We start from the raw sequence: 19912 nt of genomic DNA on the forward strand, positions 1-19912 counted from the left end.
GCTTCCCTGGTGGCGCAGTGGTTGAGAGTCTGCCTGCCGATGCAGGGAACACGGGTTTGTGCCCCGGTCCAGGATCTGGTTTTCTTCTTTGATAAGTCATTTAGAGCTGGGTCTGGGAACTCTTGGCTGAAAGAATGGTAAGGAAGATCCAAGACCAATAAAACCAGACACTCCTAAAGCCATCAGGTCACCAGCATGAGTCACTGCTTCCTCTCTTCAGTCCATGTTACTGCTTGACATCAAGTCCACTAGAGGGAGGGGCAAGGATAGAGTAAAGGGGGAAAAACCAACCAATGTTAGTCACATACTTGCTGTGTGCTAAACCCTTTGGATGCATTGCCTCAATTGTCTTCCATCCAAACCAGTGAAGAAAGTGCTTTTTTTGTTCTCCATATTTTTTGGTATTCTTTTTTAAAATTATTATTCTCCATTTTAGATTTGAGGAAATTAGGACTTGGAGGAGGTTAACAGTTTGCCCCAGGTCACAGGGCCAGGAAGGGGAAGAAGCAGGGATTTGAATCCCGGTTGATTGAATTCCTAGAGGTTAAGTTCTTCACCACCAGACTAGCCTCAGACATCTCCACTTCTAAACTCTGGACCATTCCAGTAAATATTTTGGTGGGTGGAGTTTACAAACATTAATCAAAAGTAGGCTTAAAGAGTCTCTGTGAATTTATATTTTCTTGTGATCCCTGTCCCTCCCGAGAACCCCCAGCATAACAGATGGAGAGGGAGTGAGACCTTCTCAGAGCTTTTCAGGGAAACCTACAAGCTGCCTTCCTCTCCTCTGCCTTCCTAGTGCCCCCTAATCACAGGAGATAATCAGAGCACCAGAGGAGGTTGTTGAATTTCAAGGGGACAGTGCCAAGCATCCAGAGCAGAGGAAGGCCTACGCAGGCTCTCAGAGTTGGAGGGATTTAGCCCAGGCTCAATCAGAGCATTGAGGGAGGCTGCTTAAATGGGCTTTCCCTTCTCCCCACACTCTTGGCCAGTGCCATGCCTTAAAACACGAGCTATATGCTGGTGATTTCATGCTCCAGAATCACATATCTAAAGTGGATACCTCACCGGCATCTCAAATGTAATGTGTCTTAAACAGAATTCTTAAATTGCCCCGTCCAAACTTGTGCCTGCTCTCCAAGTCTTCCTCATTAATAAATAGCCCTATTGTCCACTCAGATACTAAAAGTAGAGTCCTAGGATTCAATCTTTTTCATCTCAACTTCTTATCACGGAAAAGTTCACATGCATACAAAAGCAGACAGATTAGTATAATGAACCCCTATGTACCCATGACCCAACTTCCACACTTACCAGTTCAAGGTCACTCTTATTTCATCATCCCTTTTCTTCCTCCTGTATTATTTTGAAGCATAGCCGAGACCTCAGAGGTTGGTCCATGGACTCTTGGGGGTTCCTAAGAAGCTTTCAGGAAATCTGAGAAGACAAAATTTTTATTATAATATTGAAACATTATTTGTCATTTTCACTGTATTGACACTCATGTTAATTGTGCAAAAGCAATGGTGAGTAAACTGCTGGTGCCTTAGCAGGAATCAAATCATCATGGCAACATTGTATTCTTTACTGTACTCACCCACATTAAAACAAACACCAGTTGCACTTAAGATGTCCTTGATGAAGTAGTAATAATTATTACTTTATTAAGCTTCAACTTTTTTTTTTTTTTTTTTTTTTGCGGTACGCGGGCCTCTCACTGTTGTGGCCTCTCCCGTTGCGGAGCACAGGCTCTGGACGCGCAGGCTCAGCGGCCATGGCTCACGGGCCCAGCCGCTCCGTGGCATGTGGGATCTTCCTGAACCGGGGCATGAACCCATGTCCTCTGCATGGGCAGGCAGAGTCTCAACCACTGCGCCCCCAGGGAAGCCCTAACCTTTTAATTTTTGGTTGTACCAACTCCTAGTGTACATCCTTCTATATGTGTATTTCTATTTGCTAAGAATATACTTTGTGACAGATTCTGACATAATCACTGAGAATACAAGAATGCGTGTCACATTCCTGCTCTTCCAGTGTTCTCACTCTAGTGGTCTGGGCAGATAAAAGAGGGTTGTAGTAGGTGTTCCTGTTCAAATGTCTACAGGAGCCCATTAGTAACATAAGAGTGAGGTGGGGCCAGTGTGAGCGATACTGGTCTCTTAACTGAAAAGGAAACAACAGTACGAGTATGGTGATGAATGCCAACTGTTTGCCCTCCTCCGTGTTAGGAGAAAATGGGGATGACGGCACGCACCTTCTGAAACGGCAGGGAATTCACTCTGTTCTTCTTCACTCTAACAGCAGGACCCGGGGCAGGCTGGTCTATTAGAGGCACTCAGTAACTTTGATCAATAATTGACCGAGCGTTTGATGGTGGTGAGCTGGAGAGCATATGCCCTGTTTAAAGGGACCTGCTGCAACTCAGCTTCAGTCCATTTTGCAGTGTAGAAATGTGGACCCAGTGTTAGCAGATCTTCTGATTTTTTTTTCCCCGAGCAAAGCCAGACATTTTGATTTTTTTTTTTTTAGGTGAAATTGTCAGGTTAGAAAATACTGACAAAATTAAAATGTGGAAGCCATCCAAGGGGTGGGCCAAATAAATTTGTTTGAAGGCCAAATGCAGCTTGCAGGCTGTTCTCAGGCTCTGCAGAGATACTGCTGTAACTAAAGTGCCAGCAAAAGAGGTGAGATTAAGAGCCAGACTGACAGAGGCAGGTTTGCCCCTGGCCCTGAGCTGGGGTGGGGAGCCTGGACCAGGGTTGAGAGAAGCCAAGATCAGCTTTGGAGGACTAGGTTAGGTACAGAGACCACCCACAAGAAAATGGATCCTTTTGTATCATATGCCTTTTTTGTTTGTTTCTACATTAAGTCCCATTTTTCATGACAAAAAGACACCAGAGGTGCATGAAAGAAGTGTCATTTCTTATGATTTCAGCTTCGGGCTTATGTGTCTCCGGTGTCACGGGAGCCGAGGCAGTCTCAGTGAGGCCGAAAGCATGCGCTGCAAAGCTCAGGTCAGATCCAGATGCATTTCTGTAGCATTTTGTAACACTCCTCACAAACGAGGAGATCCTTAGAGATGGTGCCTGCAGGGCTGAGGTGGCAGGAAGAAAACCATAAAAATGCAAACTGGCCCTGCTTCCAGAGCCCGTGAGTACGGAGCCCAGAGTGTGGAGCAGCTCCAAGTGGTGAAACCAAGTAGCATGTGAAGAACAAGCTGGTAACGGGATGCTGGCTGGCCGGGCTCCTCCTGGCTGCCCCAAGGGAACTATATTTACATCAGCCCTCACAAGGCAAGCTGTGCAGCACCATGGGACAAGCTGACTGAAGGGCTGTGGTGGTTGTCTGGGGTCGCTGGCCCTTAGCTGGGTTTCCAGGAAGGAGCCTTTGTGCACTGCCCTCTGCTTAACTGTCAGCCATCTGCAGGAAAGGGGGACTTGGAGAGTGTGCCCAGCCTGCAGGTACGAGAACAGAAATCAGCGCAGTGCCAGTATTCTGGGTCTAGGAGGGCTGATGACGCTGCTGGGATTTTCCTGAATGCCATGCTGTGTTAATTTCAGACAGGCTGTGGCTTAGAATGGCACAGCCCAGGGATGATGGAGATGTTCAAACTTGTCTCCTCTTATGGCCTAGGAAAGGGCAGCAAAGACGGGGCAGAAGCTCTCTCTCTGCGTTCTCAACAAGTCTGCAGGTGCTGCAGAGATCTCTGCATCCAGGGAGGCTGGAGGAAGGGCCCCCAGGGATGGCTCCTCTGACTGGGTTGGGTAAGGATGACAAGTTTGCAGCTGAAGTGTTGGCCCAACACCAGCAGGGAGACACGACCCTGACAATGATTCCCATCTCGATCACACCTTCTTGGGGGCTAATCTTAGATGCTCAACTACTTCCAGCCTTTTCTGCCTCAGTGCCTCAGAATCTGCCACATAGTTTTCACTCCTAAGGTGCTGAGCACAGGGTTTGCAACAATCACAGAGTGATTCTGCAACGTTAAGAAAAATGGGGGCTTCCCTGGTGGCGCAGTGGTTGAAAGTCCACCTGCCGATGCAGGGGACACGGGTTTGTGCCCCGGTCCGGGAGGATCCCACATGCTGCGGAGCGGCTGGGCCCGTGAGCCGTGGCCGCTGAGCCTGTGCGTCCGGAGCCCGTGCTCCGCAACGGGAGAGGCCACAACAGTGAGAGGCCCGCGTACCGCAAAAAAAAAAGAAAAATGAACACACTTTAGTGTTCACCATGCAGCAGGACCTGTGGTTGGCACATGGCATCCCTTGTCTCCATGCTGCCCAACAGTCCTGGGAAGTAACTTATTCTCCCCATTTTACAGAGGAGGAAACAGAGGCTCACAGAACTTAAACACGCTTTCATTATGGTGAATTTTACCAATCCCTGAAAATAGCAAAGATTCAAAAGCCTCACTGCCTTGTCTCTGATTTACTGTCGGGTCAGGACACCTCCACCCATTCATCCTTGTTCATCCTACTTCCCCACACCTGGTTCTCCCCAGCCTTGTTCACTCCTCCTTATAAAAGCAAAGCTCCTTCTCCTTAATCCTCGAGACATTTGCAGATCTCCTGGTTGGAATGTTCCCTCTATTGCAGTAGTCCTCCTCCTATGTCAAGAGTATCTCCACCCTCCACCCCCAAGTCCAGAGTTGTTTTATTTTGACTGTACGTAACATTTATCAAGCGCTTATTTAGGGCCAGGCCCTGAACTAAACACTTAATAAGCCATATCTTATCTTATTCTTAAAACTATGTGGTAGTTCCCCTACTGTCATTACATTTTAGAGATGAAGACTAGAGCCCAAGGTGGCTCATCAGGGATTTCAGAACTGAAGTTGGTCTGGCTTTTCTATTTTACTCCATCATGCCTAATGATAACCCACAGTGCATTCTTGGGTCCCCAGAGGGGAGGCTGATAAAGAAGAGGATGTGGCAAATAGGGGCAGGGGGTGGGGTGGGTATTGTCCAAAGGTAAATTATCACTGAAATACAGGAAGTCCCATACATATGAACGAGTTCCATTCTGATAGCACGTTCTTAAGTCCAATTTGTTTGTAAGTCCAACAAAGTTAGCCTAGGTACCCAACTAACACAATCAGCTATATAGCGCTGTACTGTAATAGGTTTATAATATTTTTCACACAAATAATAGGTACATAGAAAACAAACAAACACAAAAAATAAAGAAAACACTTCTATTCTTACAGTACCTTGAAAAGTACAGTAGTACAGGGCTTCCCTGGTGGTGCAGTGGTTGAGAGTCCGCCTGCCGATGCAGGGGACGCAGGTTCGTGCCCCAGTCCGGGAAGGTCCCACATGCTGCAGAGCGGCTGGGCCCGTGAGCCGTGGCCGCTGAGCCTGCGCGTCCGGAGCCCGTGCTCCACAACGGGAGAGGCCACAACAGTGAGAGGCCAGCATACCGCAAAAAAAAAAAAAAAAAAAGTACAGTAGTACAGTACAACAGCTGGCATCCAGGGGCTGGTATACACGTTCGCATCTTTGAAAGTTCACAACTTAAAGGTTCATATGTAGGGGACTTACTGTACCTCAGATCCCTAGGTGAGAGTTGTGGCATTTAATTAGCACTTAGGTGCCTCTTTGATGTAATGTGACCTTGGCTGTGGGTTCGGCAGGCTTCATGAAAATTACATCCATGTGACGGATATGATTTATTTGTCCTTGATTCAACTACCTGCTGGGTCCATGTCTTCTTTTCTCCCATGACCCGTGTCATGTGGGGAACCATCTCGCCCATTCAACATGTATATGGGGAGAAGCAGGAAGCAGGAAGTTTCTGCCACTTGTGCCAGGCCAGTCCACAAGCTCTTGGAGGGGAAGAAGAGAGTTGGCCTGAGGCCAGCAGGCTGTCTGTGGCTTACCCCACTGCTCCACCAGTGCCTCAACTTGTGCAAACCAGGCACATTTCCAAGTTAGACCACAAGGCTTAGTTGAGTCCTTCTGATCTCTTGGGGTCAAGGTCAGCCAGAAGCCCAACCTACCCAACAATGCTGAGTCTCCAGGGTTCATGGAGACAAGGAAGCAGGGTAGATAGCCTGAGCTTTGGGACTGAAGACCCCTGGGTTTGAAAGTTTGAATCCTAACTCGATCACAGCTATGTCCTGTAGATGAACTTGCATGAGGTGTTTAGCCTCTTTGAGCTTTATTTTCTTCATCTCTAAAATCAGGAGAGCACCACTGACATCGTGAGAGTCGACAGTTGAGATATGTATGGCAAAGCCTGGAACACTATGCCAGACAGATGGTAGAAGCTCTGTTGGTGTTGCCTACTTCTCTGATTTGCCCACACTGGGAAGTTGGGTGTCTTTACCTGATGCCTCTTCCGTCTTTGTATAGCACTTTCCTCTGAGGTTTTGGGGTCCACTCTCTATAAGCTCCCTGGTGACTGGAGCTTTCATGATTTTTTGAGTTCTTCTTATCATGTAGGCAATTGATGATATAAATTAATTCAGAATAAGTTTACATGGATTTAATGATTTAACCCTCCAAGTGGTAACTGCATTTTAAAAAGAAGCTACACATAGAGGAAATTTTTGAAGAGGTTCACCTGCAGAAAGCAAAGAAAATGGCCTTTCAGTATGGGAGATGCCCTCAACTTTCAACATGGGGCTCCATTGCCTCCAAGACAAAGATCTTCCGACAAGGAGATACTCCCCATGGAAAAGCTCCATCCCGGTAGCTCTTTGAAACCTCACATCCGGTGGAAATCTCTGCAGCTCAGACAGGAGCTTACTTACTGTCATTCTCACTCACCCATCCTTGACAATCACACAAGCTCAAAACCTCAGTCATCTTTTAACTGATGCTCTCGGTGAGCCAATCAAACAAACCAATTACTGGTTGACTCTTCCTTGGTGTGGTCCCTCACATCTATTTTTATTGCTGTGAGCTTGGACTGGTTCCTTATCAATCTCATGATGCTCTCACTGGATTGACTCCTAACTGCTCACTTATCCAGATCAGATGCTAGGATGCTCAGCTTCAGAATCACACATGGTTTGACCCTCTATCACCAGGACACCTTGGACTCATTATTTAACCTCTCGGAGCCTCAGTTTCTTCTCTTGCACAGTGGGGATAATAATAGCATCTACCTAGCAAGGTTGCTGAGAGATTCAAATGAGGTTTGTAAAGACTGAGGAACTGTCTCAGAGTGAAGGACACTGAACAGACATGACAGCTAAATGCAGTGTGAAATTCTGAACTGGATTGATTTACTTTAAAGGGTATTGTGGGGATAACTGATGAAACTGGAATTTGGTCTGAAGACCAAGTAATGGTAATGATCAATCTTAACTTCCTGATTTTGAGAATTCTATTGTGGCTATGTGGTAGAGTGTCCTTTTGTATAGGAAATTCAATACAAAAGAATTTGGAGATGGTGGGGATTTTGATCAGCAACTTATCCTCAAATAGTTTAGGAGAAAACTGTACTTGCAACTTTTCTGTAAGTTTGTGGTTTTTTCCCAGATAAAACATTATTTAAGAAATTTAAAAAGAAGAAAGCACAAGGTCCTAAATGTAAAGCATCTGACATTGAGTTGGGACTACAGACACAGGAGCCACTTTGGTTTCATCTTCCTATACGTTCTGCACATGGAGATCATCCTCATGCACTGCTTCCTCATTTCCCTTCCTTATTTACACTCTCAGCATGGCTCCCCACAAACAAAGCCCAGACTCCCTAGTCTGGCTTTGAAGGTTCTCCATCATCATTCCTCAAACTGTTTTTCTAGTCTTTTCTCCCCCACATATCTTAGACATCCTTGCTCATCTCCATCTTGCTGCTTTTGCCCTCCTGGAAAACCCTCTCCACTCGTCCTCCTCTGTCAAAAGCTTCTATCCTCTAAGGCACTGTTCCAGTGTCACCTCCTCCAGGAAGTCTTTCAGAGCTGGGTGATTGCACCTGGGATGGGTTCTGATACCTTTACCACTTGAACCTTTTGACAGACATTTAACTATTTGCTTTGGTCTATGGGGATTTCATTCTTTAGTTGTTGTCCTTTCCCAACCTGTTTTATAAGATGTCTGAGCCCAGGGCGCAGAACTATTAGAATATAGAAGCTCTATAAGGACTGGGATTTTAGTTTGTTTTGTTGACTGCTGAACCTCAGAGCCTAGAACACTAGCACATAGTAGATACTCAATAAATATTTGTTTATGAGTTTTGCATAGATGTCATACTCTTCATTGCATATCCCACAACGTGGAGCACAGTGCTCTGCAAATGGGTGCTCAGAAGGTGTGGGTTGAACCAATCAATGGATGGATAGGTGTATGGATGGATGGATTGGTCAGTATGAACATCACCAGCTACTATGGATAGTCTAGTGTCTCTGCTGCAGCAAAGTAAGATGAATAATGAGTCAGTAACCATACTTGTTTGGTAGCACTAGGATATTGATTATAAAATTCCTGCAGGAGGGTTGGTAGAACTTGTGGCTGAGGATGACAGCCCTCATTGCAGTATTCATGGGCCTCTCACATACTGTCCTTGGCAGGGTTTCCTTAGAAGTCATTTGTACACGATTAATTTCCTTTCCTTGAATAAGACATCTTCTGGCCTTAGCAGTGGCCTGCCTGATGAGATGAGATATCCATCCAGCAGGACCATGGGAGGTGAAAGGATGAGCAGGCAAGCCTAACAGGTCTATCAGTTTCCCCCAGGGCCAAGGTCAAGATAAAAGACTTTTAATACTAGACTCTGAAAGGGGGCCCTGACAAGTTGTCAGAAAGGCATCTCTGTGGAAAATGACTGATTAAATGCAAGTGAATTAAAGGAACAGGAATTTATATTTTTGAGCACCTACAATATCGAGTGCTATGACAGACCCCTTCACATACATTCTCAGAAAAACATTATAAGCCAACAATGAGCTATGAGCCATGTGACCCCCAAGCCCAGGTATTTTTTCCATACTTGCTGTCCTCACCTTCTCTTCCTCTAAGGCACTGTTCCAGTGTCACCTATCACTCTGCTCATTGTAATCAGGTTTTGTCCCTATCACTCCCTTAAACAGTCTTTATTAAGGTCACCAATGATATAACTTGCCAAGCTAACACCCCTTCCTTATGTAACTCCATTTCTCAGCTGCATCAGACCCAGCTGACAACTGCCTTCTTGAAACCCTTTCTTCCTATGCTTCTCGCTATCTCACTGGACATTTCTTTCTGAGTCTTTGTGGCTCCTCCCTTTGTTCTTAAATTCTAAATGTTGGAAACACCCCTGGGCCCTCTTCTCTCCCCAAGGGATCTTATCCAGCTCCATCTGTTTATTGATGACTCCCAAGTTTATTTCTTCTACCCAGGCATCTCCCTTGAGCTCTAGACTCATATATTCAATTGCTACTTGACATCTCTGCTTGGACGTTGAATCGATGTCTAAAACTCAACATGGCCAAAGCAGAAGTATTGGTTTCCACCTTGTTTCTGATACCCCTCCTATAGGGAATAAGGAAAGTGTTTGATCAGCTTTTACCACTTCTCTCCTGCTTCTCTTCTTCTCTTCTTCTCACTCAATTCAGTGCCATGCACTCTAAGCTTGGGGGCTTCCCTGGTGGCGCAGTGGTTGAGAGTCCGCCTGCCGATGCAGGGGACATGGGTTCGTGCCCCAGTCTGGGAAGATCCCACATGCCGCGGAGCGGCTGGGCCCATGAACCATGGCCGCTGAGCCTGAGCATCCGGAGCCTGTGCTCCACAATGGGAGAGGCCACAACAGTGAGAGGCCCGCGTACCGCAAAAAAAAAAAAAAAAAAAAAAAGAATCCTGAAATTGGAAGTGGTTTGGAGATTTGCTACTCAAATACCTTCATTTTACAGGTGAGGAAACTGAGACACAGAGAGGGGCAGTGATGGGGTCAAAGTCTTACAGTTAATTGACCGCCGAGCTGAGACTGGAAGCAAGGTTTCCTGACTTGTAGTTTTCATTTTACTGACACTCTATTTTTCACTTTCTCTTTTGAGCACCTGCATGTGAGGGAAAAAATATCTTTGACTGCTTACTTGTTTAGTTGTCTTCTGGCCTCACTCATTGTCTTCTCCCCAGCCCTGCCAATTTCCAAACCTGACCTTATTTTGTAGAATCCCACAGTCTAGATCAGAGACGGTAAAGACCAGGCCCGTGTGCAGTTGCTTCCTCATCAGGGTCCATAGCAGACATCACTGATCGATCATGATACCTTATCCTGCTGAGCCCTAATACAACCTCAGAAGGCTTTGCAATATGGTGCTCCAGGCTGCTGCTATCAATTGATCAGAGTTGACTTTGAAGCTGAGACCTATTTGTTATTCATCACCGGAATCTTTTCCTCTATACAACTTCAAACGTAATCCATTCCTCTCTGGTCTCATGTTTCCCCCTGAGTTTGTCTTTGGAGGCTAAGTAATTTGATCTAGGGTGTTAGAAAGTTCTAGTGAGATGTTACATTTTAGCAGTAACATCTGGAAACAATGCTGACCCAAAGATATAACAATTTAATGATAAAAATATAAGGGCCTGAGGTAGACATTCTGTCTCTCTCCAGTAACGCCAGGCAGATGTATGGCCTCTGAGTCCAAGTTCAACCTAACTTACTAGCAGTGTGACTTTGGAGCTGAGCTTATCTCTCTGAGCTCCACTTTCTTCATTTCCTAAATGTGAATAACAGAAACTATTACGGTTGCTGTACGTAAAGAAAGTTTAGACCCAAAAGTGATCCATCCGGGGAAGCCATTAGCTTTTCTGAGTCTTTCTAAGCATCCAGGGTGGTTTGAGGTTGTATGTGGCCAAGACATGGTGTTGTAGGAAGAGCATAGCATTTAGAGTCAGATAGACCTGAGTTCAGTCTTGCATCTGCCACTGACTAGTTGTATAATGACCTTGGGCAAGTGACTCAGCCTCTCTGAGACTCCATCAAAACTCAGTGTCCTTAAAAGGTTTCAGTGCATAGTGGGTGGCATGTAGTAGATCCATACCAATAAATGAATAAATAAATAAATAATGAATGAATGAATAAATACATCCAAATAATATTTACTGAGCATCTACAATGGGCCTGGAATGATGTTGGTGATAAGGCAATAAATAAGGTAGATAGAAAAAGATCCTGTCCTCATGGAACTTACAAGGCAGCTTATGTTTATCTTGATGATTTAGTGATGGTCTCTCCCAGGCTGAAAGAGAACTCTTGCTTTATTTAGGGCTTCAGTCTCTCCCAGCATGCTCTGCCCCTGGGTAGGTACCACATCTGGGAGAGAAAGAACATGATATCTACTGTTCCTCTGCAGCATGTTCTCATAGAAGGATTGAGGAATTTACCCAGATGTCCTAGTGCTGGCCTGGGGCTGGGCTGCAGAGGTGCTGCCCCAGCCTGGTGAGAGGCCCAGGTCCAGCAGGCCATGTTACATCTGTGCCCAGCTTTGGCTGTTTCTTGGCTTCCTTAGAGGCACATGGCCCTGGGAATTTCTGCCAACTCGAAAACCATCAAAGCAAAGGGCAGAACTTCCCAGGAACAACTGTAATTTCTTGGTGGGGAGCTGAATTGTGTGGCGACAGTGCAAGGTTCTGCAGAATGAATATCATGTCAATGCTATTTAATAATATGGTAACCACTGACCATTTAATTACATGGTAATTGTCACTTAGTGGCTAGGTAATTGCATAGTAAGTACCATCTAATTTCAGGGTAAAGGGTAAATATGTGATTATTTCAGGCTCCTTAGGCACAGTGTAGGTCACTCAGGAATTAGGTTTGGATTGACTAAGTATAAATTACCTAGAAATCTGTTCTTGTGTGATTGATTACTCCTGTCATCCTTGCCGACAAAGCCCCTAATGGTTACCATAAAATTAAAGAGAGATTTTGGGTCTCAGGAACTTAAAAAGACACTATTTCGTTCAAAATCAGTCATTACCTGTTGTACAAGAGATGTTGCTAGATTAGGGAGGAGAGGGAGGAGAGGAAGAGAGGGACGCTTAAAATTGGCAGCAGAATTTACTTCATTTGATGTGGGCGATTCAACACTTGGTGCTGAAACTTGGGACAAATGACATTACAAAATGTGAATCCAGTGTGTGCCCCCGTGGCCTCTTGTCAAGAGCCCTGGGCTATAAAGAGGGATGGTCTCAATTGTGGGCTAAATGGTAACTCCCCCCCCCAAAACATACGTCCTCATTTTCATCCCCAGAACCTGTGAATGTGAACTTTCTTGGAACAGGTGTCTTTGTAGACGTAATTAAATTAAGGATTTTTATTAAAGATAAGATCATCCTGGATTATCCAGGTGGGCCCTAAATCCAATGACAAGTGTCCTTATAAAAGATAGAAGAGGAGGCATAGACCAGAGAGGAGAAGGCCATGTGAACATGGAGGCAGAATTGGAGTGATGCATCCACAACCCAAGAAATGCCTGGAGCCACCCGAGGCTGGAAGAGGCAAAGAATGGAACATCCCCTAGAGCCTCAGGAGGGAGTGTGGCCCTGGTGACACCTGGATTTCAAACTCCTGGCTTCCAGAACTGTGAGAGAACAAATCTCGGCTTTTTAAAGCCGCCCAGTTTGTTAAATTGTTCCAGCAGCTACAGGAAACAAATCCAGTCCCTAAGGGGCTGTGGGGAAGCAGGAGCTCCTGGCCTCACCAGCATCAGGTCCTTCTTCCAGTGCTGGTTTGGTTGGTGATGGAGAACAACCAGAGAGGAAAGAGGAGAAGTCTGAACAACTCAAGTCCTGTCTTGAGAGCGCCCACGAGAATGGGGCCACCAAAGACCCCAGGTGGCAATCAGGGCCCAACCCTAGATCTGCCTGAGGTCTCCTTTGTTCGCTGAGGTGTCACGTAGGAAGGGAATTTACAAAAATAGGTTTAATGTTCATCATTATGAAAGAAATTTACGATCTTTCTGAACAAATACAAAACATTTAAAAAAATGCCCAGAATTCAGATATAATCACACCAATAGATTTCCTTCTTTTTAAAAAACATATACATGTATCTATTCTTTATCAAATTCTTTTCCCATTTAGGTAATTACAGAATATTGAGCAGATTTCCCTGTGCTGTACAGTAGGTCCTTGTTGGTTATCTATTTTTAAATATAGCAGTGTGTTCATGCCAATCCCAAACGCCCAACCTATCCCTCACCACAGCCCTTCCCCCCTGGTAACCATAAATTCGTTCTCTAAGTCTGTGAGTATGTTTCTGTTTTGTAAATCATTTCATTTGTATCATTAAAAAAATTCTGCGTATAAGTGATATTATATGATGTTTGTATTTCTGATCTCTTTCCTTCTAATCGTTTGTGTTGGCCATAGCTGGTTGTACTACACAGTGGGGAGAATGAAAGTGCAAGCTTTGGGGTCAGATAGGCAGAGGTGTAAATACTGGTGCTACCACTCAATCATTGGGCAAATGACTTAACTTTTCTCTCTCACTTTCCCTATCTCTCAGGTTGGGATCACACTGCTTGCACTGTAGAGTGTTGGTTTGCTGAGATGATATATATAAAATAAGGAGTGGGAGTTTGTACTCAGTTAAGTAGAGCTGTTGTTTCTGTACGGAATATGCAGGGCAGTGGGGAATAAGCAATTCCCTTGTTACTATGAACTCTATAGACGTGTGTAAATGACTGCATCATAGTCAAATAGATGTGGCAGAGATCAAACTGATGTTGCCAGCTGCATAGCCTCCCCAGAGTTGCTTAATGAGCTTGCTGCTAATTGCACAGTTCTCTGCCTCTGCTACCTTCTTTCCCCACCCCTGCCATGAGCTCACGATTTTGGAAGGCATAGAAATCAGCTACCTTGCCTCCACACTTTGGGTACCTTGGGCACTCAAGTTTACACAAACAAGTGCTTGGAGGCAGAGAATAAGGCCTCCAAATAGCCCATCCGAGATTGCACCTAGCTTTATGATCCTACAAGAAGGAGCTATCCAGCCAATAGAAGGATTAACCAATAAAGGATTTAAAAGACCCTCACTAAATAAAAATAACATGAACCATTCTCCAGGAGGCCTCCTGAGTCCTCACTGCATTTAAGTGCTGCAAGTGAAGTCAGGTTTATTTTTATAGGTTTTAAGTCCTTTGCTCCCATAACCCTTCTCATTCTTGTAACAACAGTCTCCGCTCGGTTACATGTGGTGTTCTCCATACTTGCCCTTCTGTCTTCCAACCGGACTATGGGGAAGATACCATTACCAGGGGCTAGTGGTCACCAGGGGACACCCACCTGTGGCACCTTGGTGGTCAATTCTAATTTGTGGTCTAGCATCTCAATGGTTCATCTTGCTATCAGTGATGGTGATGCCCTGGGATATAGTCACAGAAAAAGAGTATTTCCTAAAATAAAAGTAAGCAATGAAAGCTTCCTTTATTGGATTTTTCTACCACACAGGCATTTTGCAAAGAGTGTCACATAGACTTTCTTGTTTCATCATCACCAAATTTATGAGGCTGGCCTTGTCATTCCCATTTCTCTAGGCCACATGCAACCTAGAGAGGTCCCCTGACTCAACTAAAAGCCACGTGGCTAATAAAGGGAAGGGTAGGGATTCAGACCAAGCCCTGAGTCCCATACTATTCCAGTTCCCTGGGCGCATGGAAGGGTGGGTAATGAGTCACTTTAGCTCCAGAAGACAATCTTTTGGGGGTGATCGGTTAAGTGGTTCTCTACATTTGCACACTGAAGGAACCAATAATTGGCTGGGAGTCTCACCTTGAGTTCTCTTTCATCCAAGAGTTATCAAAATCTGTACTGAGGGAAATAATGCTAATATATGAGGAGGCTTGCCTGAGGATATGCATGCTATCATCCTCTAGAAGAGTGGTCTTTAAACTTGGCTCAGCAGCAGAATTGTCCAGTGAATCAGGTTCTCAGGGGTAGCGTCCAGGCATCTGAATCTTTTTAAAGGTGATCCCCGGATGATCCTGATGCATCTAGTCTGTGGACTAGCATTTGGGTACCACTGCCTAAAATATCGTAGATTTTATCTCTGGCTTAAGTTTCATCATTAGAGAGCTATAAACCAATTGACATCCGTTTAGCTTTGAAAATCACAGCTTTTACCATCCTGCATAGTCATTGGTTAAAAATCAAAGATGTTATAAAATACAGCCCTATATAATTCAGAACTAGACAGTGTGTTTATGGGATGAAGGATATTGCTAAGGATATAAATTCAGTAATCAGACAAGTCTTTTAATTAACTATCTCTTAGGCTTTCTATCAGAAATAACATTGTTTCTCCTGATAACTATTCTTCGGTCTGTCCATGTGGAAAGTGTGCTATGTAACTGATTGGGTTTTTTTCTTTAAATTGGTCACTAGGAAACCCAGAACAAAACTTACAATGCTTTAGCAAACCATAAAAAATCTTATGTGTTTTGTTTCTAACTTTACTTCTGGATTCTTTTTCCGTCTGTGCTTTTCTTTTTTTCTTAACATCCCCACAGTTGCCTCACCAAACATACATTTTTTTGATCTATATTTTGTGTTTGTTCACTCATGAAATGGAGCTACCTTTCACACTTTAGTTTTTCATAAATTGGGATAGGACCTGCAGTTAATGGATATATTTAATATGGTAATATGTTTGTTTCCTAGGGCTGCCGTAAGAAAGTATCCAAAACTAGGTGACTTTAAAAGACGGGAATTTATTGTCTCACAGTTCTGGAGGTTAGAAGTCCAAAATCAACGTGTTGGCAGGGCCATTCACTCTGATGGCTCTGGGAAGAATCTTTCCTTGTGGCTTCTAGCTTCTGGAATTTTCTGGAAATCCTTGGCATTTTTCTGGCTGGTAGATATACCACTCCGGTCACATGGCTGTCTTCTCCCTGTGTCTTCACATGGTCTCCCTTCTGTGTGAGTCCAATTTTTCCCCTTTTTATAAGCACACCAGTCATTTTGGATTAGGACCCACCATCATGACCTCATTTTGACTACTGCAGTAAAGACCCAATTTCCAAATTAGGTCAGGTTCTGAGGTACTGAGAATTAGAACTTCTATGTATCTTTTTTTGAGGGGGCACAATTTAACTCATAGCATAGTACTTCCTTTCCTTTCTATTTTTTCCTTGATCTTTTATTGACTGTTTTCCTAGTGGTCACTTGATAGGGAGAGAATGTTAAATGTCAATATCATTTTAAAACATTAAAAGGAGTTTAATTGCCCTGACTTTTCCTGGTCACCTATAGCCTGAATCATTAATTAATAATTAACTGTACACATATCAGAGGTTGGAAAGAAATCGAGTGGGTCAGGTACTTGGAGATCATCCAGAAAGGAAGATGTGACAAAATCACCAATTATTCTTGTGGCTCTTCCAGTTTTTAATCTGTCTTAGACAGCTTGGGCTGATACAACAGAATACTATAGACTGGGTGGCTTAAACAAAAGACATATATTTTCTCACAGTCCTCGAGGCTGGGAAGTCCAAGATCAGACCTGGCTTTCAGACAGCTGCCTTCCTGGCTTTCAGACAGCTGCCTTCACACTGTGTATTCACACAGCCTTTCCTTTGTGTGTGAATGTACAGAGAGATCTCTCTCTCTCTTCCTCTTCTTATATGGACACTAAGCCCATCATGAAGGGCCCACCCTCATGACCTCATCTAATCTTGATCACCTCCCAAAGGCACCACCTCCAAACACATTGGGGGTTAAGGCTTCAACATAGGAATTTGGGGGGTGGGGCACAGACATTCATCCCATAATATTATCTTTCCAATGTTGCTTGCTTTGTGACTTCATTAGATTATCACTGTAAAGCACCCTTGTACCATTTTTACAACGAATATGTAGTTTGATTTTTTTTACAGGCTGAAGAGCTAGGCAAGAAATTGAGTTGCCTGAAAATTTTAAGTTCTCCACCCTGCATGCTTTATGATGCTAAATAAAAGTTGCCTTCATTGCTCGCTGCAGAATATAAACAAGTGTCAACCATCTTAGCAAAGAGGGATCACTTGATTTAATTGCAAATTAAAAAACATAAACCACCTTAAACGTGGAGCAAATGCTGCATCAAATCAATACAATAATTGCACCAGGGCAATTGAGAGGCGCACGGAGTTTCCGTACCTTGAATGCTAAAAGAAGCCAGTCACTAGGAGGGTTGGTAAGCTCTGCTGAATGATGGGCGATCATGGTAAATTGCACTAAACTGGCTGAGTTCTTCATTGTCTGTGGCAACACAAAGGAAGGGTCTTTGTCCTTGAAAAGCAGTTAATAGTTCTTTTTGTGTCTTGGGTTGGAGAAGTTCTTACAGTTTCATAGTGGCGGGTTGGGGGGTTGTGGGGGGGAAGGAATGCTCCGGGCCCTTGCAACGCCTTGTGTTGAATGTTGATTCTCTTGGGACCCAGCAACTATTTCTTTACAGACCTGACATATTGTGGCAGCTAAATGATGCCAGTGGAATATGTCTGATTGACAGACCCCAAGTCAGTGGTGCTTTGTTGAGCCATTCAGGTGACACTGGCCCTTTGTTTAGCCCTGGAGTACAGAGCAGGCACTGGCAGACTCCATTCCAAGTTACTTTTGTTTCCTGAAAGTGGTCCTCAGTCTTACTCCAGGGACGACCTGGGATGAAAGATGGGTGAAATGGGTAATCCCCTTTGTCATGGGATTTGAAGGGTATGGAGAAGGTCTTCTGTCCCAAATAGCTCTCCTCTCACATCCTGTCACAGTCCTGAAATAACTTCCCATAGACACACATTCCTTTGAGTGTCTGAAGTGCCAGTTAAAAGGCAATCACCCCTGGGAAGGATGAACAAATTAAACAATTAACAGCTATTAATACTGCAACGTCAAGCTGATTCAAGAGGAAACATCCTATGTGCCCCCATGAGGTGTTCATGAAATAATGCCTGATTGTGTGTCTCAATTAATTTAACAAAGTAACCAGTCACCTAGCAAGAACCTGAGGGAATGGGACATTCCACGTGCATGGACTGCAGGGTGCTTTGGTTGTCAGCTCCTTGGCCTTCTTTGCTTCCTGGCCTTTTGTGGGGAGATATGCTGTGTCTCTCCAGTAGACACGGAGGAGTACGTGCTTGTGGCGGCTGACTGTGCCTCCATGCCCAGGAGCCGTAGCCATTTTCCCTAGGCTCCCCTAGCGCTCTGTGCCCCAGTGTGAGCTGGGTCTGAGGTCCATTTCCCTACCTGTCCCCCATCCCTCTTTCTGCTCTCAGCTCACATGCTGTGCCAACAACTACCTAAGTAGCTTTCACCATTCTCTCCTGCAAGGGCCAGCCCCTGCTCTTTGCATTCCCAGCTATGGTTAGTGTCTGAAGAGACCCCTACCTGACCCCGGCCAGACCCGCTTCCCTCCCCCCAACCAGATCGGAACCCTCCCTTCAATTCCTCAGGAGTCTAGGTGGAGTCAAATTGGTCACAAGCCTATTATTTCTAAAGATTTGATTTATTTATTGAATAGGTAATTTGTTAATATAGTACATACATCAAAAGGCACAGAGAATAGGCAGTGAAATGATGTCTTCTGGCCCAGTTGCCCAATTTCTTTTTTTTGAGGCAACCACTATTATTACTTTTTAATTTATCTTCTGGACATATTATATGCATATGTGTGTGTGTGTGTGTTTGCATACAAATATACATATGTGTGTAACTTTCTTTCTTCCCTGCCATAAAAGAACACTATTCTGATCTTGCCCCTTTCTTTCTTCCTTCATTTTTTTCTTTCTTTCCTTCCTCCCTTCCTTCCTTTCCTTCCTTCCTTTCCTTCCTTTCCTTCCTTCCTTCCTTCCTTCTTTCTTCCTTCCTTTCTTTCTTTCTTTCTTCACTTATTTATTTATTTAAAAATAGACTTTACTCCTTAGAGTAGCTTTAGGTTCACAGCAAAATTGGGAGGAAGGTACAGACATTTCCCATATGCCCCCTGTACCCACACATGCATAGCCTCCCCATGATCAACAGCCCTCACCAGAGGGCACATTTGTTACGACTGATGAACCTACACTGACATGTCATTATCATCCAAAGTCCATAGTTCACATCAGGGGTCACTCGGGGTGTTATGCATTCAGTGGGTCTGGACAAATGTATAATGACACGTATCATCATTATAGTATCATACAGAGTATTGTCAGTGCCTTAAAAATCCTCTGTGTTCTGCTTATTCATCCCTCCTTCCCTAAACCATGCTTTTTCACTTAAAATTGTATCTTGGGCCTCATTCCATATCAGCATGCAGTGAGCTGCCTCATTGTTTTTAATGACTACATAGTGTTTCCTTACATGGAAGTACCATAAAGTATAGGCTCTTTTTAATCTGTTGCTTTGATAAACAATGCTGCCATGAATACCCTTTTCACATAGACCAAATGTTGGGTGAATACCTAGAAATAGAATTATTGTCCAAAGAGCATAGGTAGTTTAACTTTTTTTTTTTTTTCCGGTATGCGGGCCTCTCACTGTTGCGGCCTCTGCCGTTGCAGAGCACAGGCTCCGGACGCGCAGGCTCAGCGGCCATGGCTCGGGCCCAGCCGCTCCGCGGCATGTGGGATCTTCCCGGACTGGGGCACAAACCCGCGTCCCCTGCATCGGCAGGTGGACTCCCAACCACTGCACCACCAGGGAAGCCCAGGTAGTTTAACTTTTAATTGAAATATTGCCAAATTGTCTCCTGAACCTTATGATTTTTCAATGCTGTGCACACCAAGCCCATCCATTCCCAGACCAGATTGACATGCAGGTCATTTCCCTGCCTCTTTTCATTTTTGGCTGTGATTGCCTCATGCCTATGGCTGAATCCATGGCTCAGCAGGCAGACAAGTGATATCTGAATAGGAGGCAAACATTTCCCCAGAGTGGGAAAGAGATGGGTCAGGAGAGGGAGGTGGGAAGGCATGAAGGGAGAGGAGAGAGGGAACTAATGTTCACTGAGCCTCCACAAGAAGCTTCCCCGTGAA

This window comes from Mesoplodon densirostris, chromosome 4 (assembly GCF_025265405.1).
Source record: "Mesoplodon densirostris isolate mMesDen1 chromosome 4, mMesDen1 primary haplotype, whole genome shotgun sequence".
In the NCBI taxonomy this organism is placed as follows: Eukaryota; Metazoa; Chordata; class Mammalia; order Artiodactyla; family Ziphiidae; genus Mesoplodon; species Mesoplodon densirostris.